Consider the following 6,672-nt stretch of genomic DNA (forward strand, 5'->3'; position numbering starts at 1 on the left):
GTGTCACGCACGAGTTTTTTACCAACTTCAAAAAAAGGTTCTGGATTCGACTATGTTTTTTTTTGTATGTGTGTTACGCGATTACTCCGCCAAATATGAACCGATTTTGATAATATTTTTTTGCTTGGTAGGTCATTATTACTTCCGATTCTTTTTTTCCTTTACATTTTAGTTTGGTGAAGATCTGATGAATATCTTCGTAGATAGAGAACAGAACTCTTCAATGGATAAGAGCAAATTGCTCGCGATCGGTGTAAAAGCTTATTAAACAGTAAGTTTTTTACCAGATAGAGAACATTTTAATACAGTGCGGCTACTAAAAATTGTAAAATTTAAATAAAAACCGACTTCAATAACCACAAACCTTAAAAAGTAAAAAGTTATTATATTATTACTGAATATAGTATGTATACAAGAGTAAATGTACCTACTTCTATACTAACATTTTTCGGAGTCGGTGCTAACGAGGACGGCCTATAGGATTAAAATTCCCAAATCACCGTCATTGTGATCGCCCAACCAGGAAACCTGGCGTTCTGCCACCTGAGGCGTAACTCTGTAATCGATCGCCAACCCTTGGCCGGATTAAGGGCAGTGATTATATAGACCCAAACGGATTAAATGTTACTCAATTTTACGGACGGTGCCTACCTATAAATATACCAGCTTATGTCTGATTGTTACAGTATAAGTAGGATGACGAGATTCGTGTGGCCTAGTAGTATTTACGACAGATGTTGGTAAAGTAACTCTTACCAATGCTATGATTGGATCGGTCACGTAACTTTTCTGAGGTATGGGAAATAAGTTAAAATAGCAAATCACTATAAAATGATAGATGAATCTCCATACTTCCATACTAATATTATAAATGCAAAAGTGTGTCTGTCTGCCTGTCTGTCTGTCTGCTACCTTTCCACGGCCCAACAGTTTAACCGATGCTGACGAAATTTGGTACAGGGCTATCTTATATCCCGGGGACGGACATAGGCTTCTTTTTATCCCGAAAAATCAAAGAGTTCCCATGGGATTCCTAAACACCCATCCGCTTAACCGATTTGTATGAAATTTGGTACCGAGGTAGCTTGCGTCCCTGTAATTGACATAGGCATTTTATCCCGGAAAATCAAACAGTTCCCACGGGATCTTTAGAAACCTAAATCCTCGCGGACGAATTCTCGGGCATCCTCTAGTGGGAAATAAATAGCAAATCACTATAAAGTGATAAATTAATATTCATAACAAATTGATTTGCTAAAATTTCCACCCTATCTACAATTTATTAAGTGCAGATTTCACCAACGTCGAGTGAAGTTTAACCGAGGAATAAATTGGACGTAATGACAGTTTTTGTATAGAAAATCTGCCAAAATATCAGAATTATTCTCTGATAAGATTTATTTTACGTTGTTGAAATCGGGCCTTAGTAAAGTATTTTAAGATGTATCAAATTAAAAAATATATAAGTAGGTATCGTTGGAAAATGAAAATAAATGTCTCTTTCTCGTTTATTGTAATCGTATCGTTGGTGAGGCGGGAGGGCCGCCGCTCGGGACAGCTGCACAGAATGCGATTTGCGTCACATCCACGTTGGCAGCCGCTGCAAATTGCTGGCGACACCGCCTAGCAAGAAACGACATACCTACTTACCTTATGCCTTCATAATAATTTTATTTATTTAACCTTAAGTAAGTAGGTTAAACTGATATGTTAACTTTTTAACATTTACCTAATTCCTAACTAATTCTCTCCGAGGCCCTAGTGTGACTTAACGTAAGTTAAACTAACGTGACATGAGCGATTAAGTATGGTTTTAGTAAAGCTGTCAATTAGTAGCAGTAGACGGGTTAAACGTTTTATTTTGACATCTGTAAGTACTTACTGGCGATAAATATAACTGGATCTCGGGCAAGAGATGAAAATACAAGTACCACTACACGTACCATGCCTCTAACTCTGACCACGTAGATACACTCTTACCACGAGTAGATATCTCTTACTGCTTGTGCTACGAGTGTCCACGATATGATATGGCACAGGCAATAAGCCCTCAACCCTAAAAATTAGCTCAACCTCTATATGAGAACACAGAACAGAGTTCAAGTAGATAATTGTTTATTTATCATTTGTTATTTCACTTTCTTTTGGACAGTGATAGGTTAAAATGTCAGCGTCGTATTCAGGAAGTCAAGAATTCGATACCGGGCACCCATCAGTATGTCACTTGCTTTAACGATGAAGGAAAACATTTTGAGGAAGCTTGCATGCCTGAGAATTCTCCCTAATGTTTTCAAAAGTATGTGGTCTGCCAATCCGCATTGGGGCAGTGTGGCGAACTATGTCCTAAATCTTTCTTATTCTGAAAGGAAAACCGTGCTCAATTGTGGGCCCTTACCTTCCTACCTTAGTGATAATAGCAAAGGCTAAAACAGAAAAGTATGGTACCAAATAAAAGAAAAAAATTAACCATTAAATACATTTTAATTGATAACTATCTCATACTTACATACTAAAATAGTACACATAAATTATAAATACAATATTATTAGCTATGCCTTATAATAAATTGCAATATAAAAGTAAATTCATATAAAATAAATTTGAAAATACTTAAATACTTATATAAAGATCACACTGACTAGATTGCCACACCCCTCGTCTGTTTGAACATTTTCTGACGATTATAACATCAATTAATTGTTTTTAAAACATATAACTATATTAAATATGATAAATTAATTTATTATTAATTTATTAATTTATAAACAATTAGGTTTTAGATAAAATACAATAATAATATGATATTTTACTATAGTAATTGCTATATAATTAATTTGTAAATAAATAAGATTTTTTTTAATATAAATTATAAAATATAATATCCATTAGTATGATGTCAGTATATAATATCTAACACTAAGTTGACGATAGAAATTATTAAAAAAAGTTAATGAAAAGTTTGCGAGGAGTAACGTAAAAAAAAAACTTCCCCCAGAATTTTATTATAAGATCTCAAGGGGAATATACATAATTATTATAACAATCAGTGATGTTATAAATCGTCAGTAATGATTTCCATTGTTTTGGTTAATCACAAACACAAACCAGGACAATTATTATCGGGTACTGAGTTATTAAAATATTATAGGAACCCGTTGATCGGAATTTTGTTAATCTGTTAGGTATTTGTTAGTATAATGGGTATAATTTTATATATTTATGATATATTATATTTTAAAAATACAGATCAGTAATATGAAACAAATACATATTATATAGCAGATATTAATAAATATAGGTATGTGATAAAAATAAGGAATACTTGTAATATAATACAAAATATAAAAAAGATTAATTTTGTTAGTGATAATTCATTTATAAAAGCTATACTTACATAATAATAAAAGGGAATTAATAACGCAATTAAATTTTATTATTATTTTGTCAAATAAGAATAAATTTACATTCATATGGTAACTTTTAATTTTACATGTAATTTTATTTATCTAAATAAACTATTTTCTTAATCTAAATATAAATCGATAGGTAATTTAGTTAATTAAAAATAAATCTTAATTAATCTTTGGTGATTAGCCGTATTCCTTTTTAAATGAGCTTTATTAGTATGATCACAATTTAAGCACGTTAAAATAATCTTAATAATTAACTATCTAATAAATAAGAGAATTAATTAATATTTTTATTTATAACAATAAGTTAAACAAAGTATTTTATGCCTTGTAAATATACATTTAGCTCGTTAATTTCCCGCGAAAAAATCTATAGTATAATTATTATAAAAACATAGATTTTTAAAAATATTTTCACTTTTCGTGTTTACGAAATGAATAGTTATTTGATCATTATAATATAGTTAGTTACGTTGATTCATTTAGGTAAAGGTAAACCGGTTTTAACAATACATACTTATTTTATAATCAAAAATTATTCTAATAAGTTATACACTTCAAATATATCAAATATTAAACCATAATAATATTATATTTAATTTGATATTATATCGTATATTATACGATATATTTCATAATTGTGATAAAATTTATGTTGCGAGCAAACACTTCGTGGTGTTTGCGAATACGAGAAAAATGATAAATAATAATATTTTTTATTATCATTGTTTTCTTAATTTCAGATTACTGCGTCTCCTGGGTCCCGGTGATAACCTGCAGTACTTTGAAAGCCTTTGACTGCCGTGGCGGACCTTCCTGCGTAATTTTGTGATATATCACTCTGAAATTGACGACAAATTATAAATTCTTGATGTTATTAATGATAATACATTTAATACATAAGGCTTAATAAAATCAAAAAGTTCGTGACTTCCGGTCTTAAAAATTTACTCAAGAAGTAATGGGATATCTTAGATTGCGCTTCCTTTAGCGTATTTCAAGATTTTATGTGAATACCTCAGGGTAAACTTATATTTATTTTGTCAATTTGTAGGAAATAATATATTCGGATAAGTATTTATCGGATTTTTATACGGATTTTTTTATCCCCATAAAATTACCGCTATAGGTACAACATCAATTTTTTACATATACATAAAAGGAATTATATAAATTGTATGGTTCAAAAATGGTATTAAAAAAAATAACATCAATAAACTACAATTTCAAAAGCCAATCTAAAATACTTAGTTAAAACGTCACAATATTTAAAGCCAACCATTATTTTGAACGCTAAAAACTAGAAAACAACTCTGAAGCGTCAACGCAATGTTGAAATTTGAATCAAATTAAAGATAAAATTAATAATGAAATAGATATTTAGCAGCTAGTTACACATAGAAGAGCGTAAATTGGTTAAATGAGTGAAGTAAACAGAATTAGAGCGTTCGCAAAGCGTAATGATGCTAATTATAGCAAGTACCAGACTGAATCACGAAGAAGCGGTGCAATATAAAAAATGTTTACTTTGAACAGTGCAAACAGCTCCCTTAATACCGCCCACCGAAGCTGAAAATTATAACATTTTGATTTTCCTTATGATAACGTCGCTGAATTTTACTTCGAGCTTGATTGATATGAAAAAGGGGGTTTCTTAAATAATCTTAACTCAAATTTTCGTCTCTATCAGGTTTTTCCATCTACCTTTCAGCAATTTATCCATTAGTTATCGTGATAAGTATTATACTTCCTTTTCACCAGCTGTAGTTAACGAATCGAATCGTCGACTCTACTTACCATGTACCCAAATTATTTTCATAAACGAAACACATTTTTGATGTGTTTAGATTTAGTCATTGTAAATCTGACCAAAAAATCATTCGTCATAGATGTCATAGATCTAACTAGTGATTTGAAATATATATTTAGATATTATTTCCTAAAAGCTAGTTAGTAGCTATTAAAAAATACCTACTGAAATCCACAGTTTCTCATAGTTTGGGTGTATGTGGCAGGATTTGGAAACTCACCGCATTACAATTCCAAGAAAATTTCTACCATCACATGATTAACTAGCTTATATCCACGACTTCGTTCCTGTGGACTGTACTTTCAAAAATTCTTTCTTAGCAGATTTCTACCTTTTGATAGCTACCTGTATGCCCAGCCTGATCCATATAGTAGTTTGAGCTGTGCGTTTATAGATCAGACAGTCAGTCCCCTTTTCTTCTTATACTTTTAATAAATAGATGAAAAGCGGTCAAGAGTCACAACCCTCAGTAATGAGAAATAAAGAAAGAGAGCGAAAGAGAGATATACAAGTTTTAGTGGCAACCCTAGTAATATAATCCCAATGAAACCGTCTCCAAACAGGCTTAACCTTTTTAACACTAATTGATTAGACGCTAATCCCTTCAATAAAGACGCCTAATGAGAAAACGTTACCTTCGCTAATTTTCCCTAACCCTATCGATTCGATTAATCCAATAAAACAATATCGGAACTAGGGAAGGCCTGAACTAGCTGGGTCGTTCCATTGTCCGTTAATTAACAATTTCATGAGCGAACGGAACTGAAGATTACTCGCCTTCGCATATACTGTCACCTGCGTTAATGGCAAATAGATACTCGTAAAATGAGCCTGATCTTACAAGCTTATTGCTCGTTTAATTAATCAAATTAAGATAGTAAACGTTGCGCTTAATATATCTATAGCAAAACGATAACGTTATATTATATTACGTTATAAATATGTAGATCGAACGTTAACCAGTGACGTTCTCTACGCATGTATCACCCATTTCTTATTTTTTATTAATAAACTATCTATTGACGGTTGATTGATTGATTCGATTGGTCTAATGAAATAATATCGAAGCTAAGCTAGGGAAGACTCGTACTGGCTGGATTGGTTCATTGTCTTTATCTTTAAATTAATTAAATTAAGATGATAAAAACTCGCCTGATCGATTATTTATGAAATAGAAATGTTATAAAACTGTAGAAAAGTTATTGCTTAATTGTATACTTAATAATAATTAATTTAGAGAGAGAATAAAGAAGACGAAATTACGCTAAGTATAATATAATTAAGTTATTAATTAAGTAGTTAATTAAGTGAAATAAAAACAAACCAATGATTTCGAATAATATATAAGCTTATATCGACACTAGGGAGAGCTCAAGGCAGTATTGATAAATCACACTAATATTATAAAGGAGAAAGTTTGTATGTGTGTGTGTGTGTGTGTGTGTGTGTGTG

The 6,672-nt window shown here is 31.1% G+C and overlaps 1 long non-coding RNA gene across 1 annotated transcript; it reads right to left on the reverse strand.

Annotated features, from left to right (window-relative positions):
• Positions 1-2,462: 2,462 nt before the first annotated feature.
• Positions 2,463-5,347, reverse strand: LOC123876710. Its single transcript, XR_006798401.1, has 2 exons — positions 4,938-5,347; positions 2,463-4,251 (listed from the first exon to the last, which is right to left on the reverse strand). It is a non-coding gene; the product is annotated as an uncharacterized LOC123876710 (long non-coding RNA).
• Between the last annotated feature and the right edge of the window lie 1,325 nt (positions 5,348-6,672).

This window comes from Maniola jurtina, chromosome 22 (assembly GCF_905333055.1).
Source record: "Maniola jurtina chromosome 22, ilManJurt1.1, whole genome shotgun sequence".
Lineage (NCBI taxonomy): Eukaryota > Metazoa > Arthropoda > Insecta > Lepidoptera > Nymphalidae > Maniola > Maniola jurtina.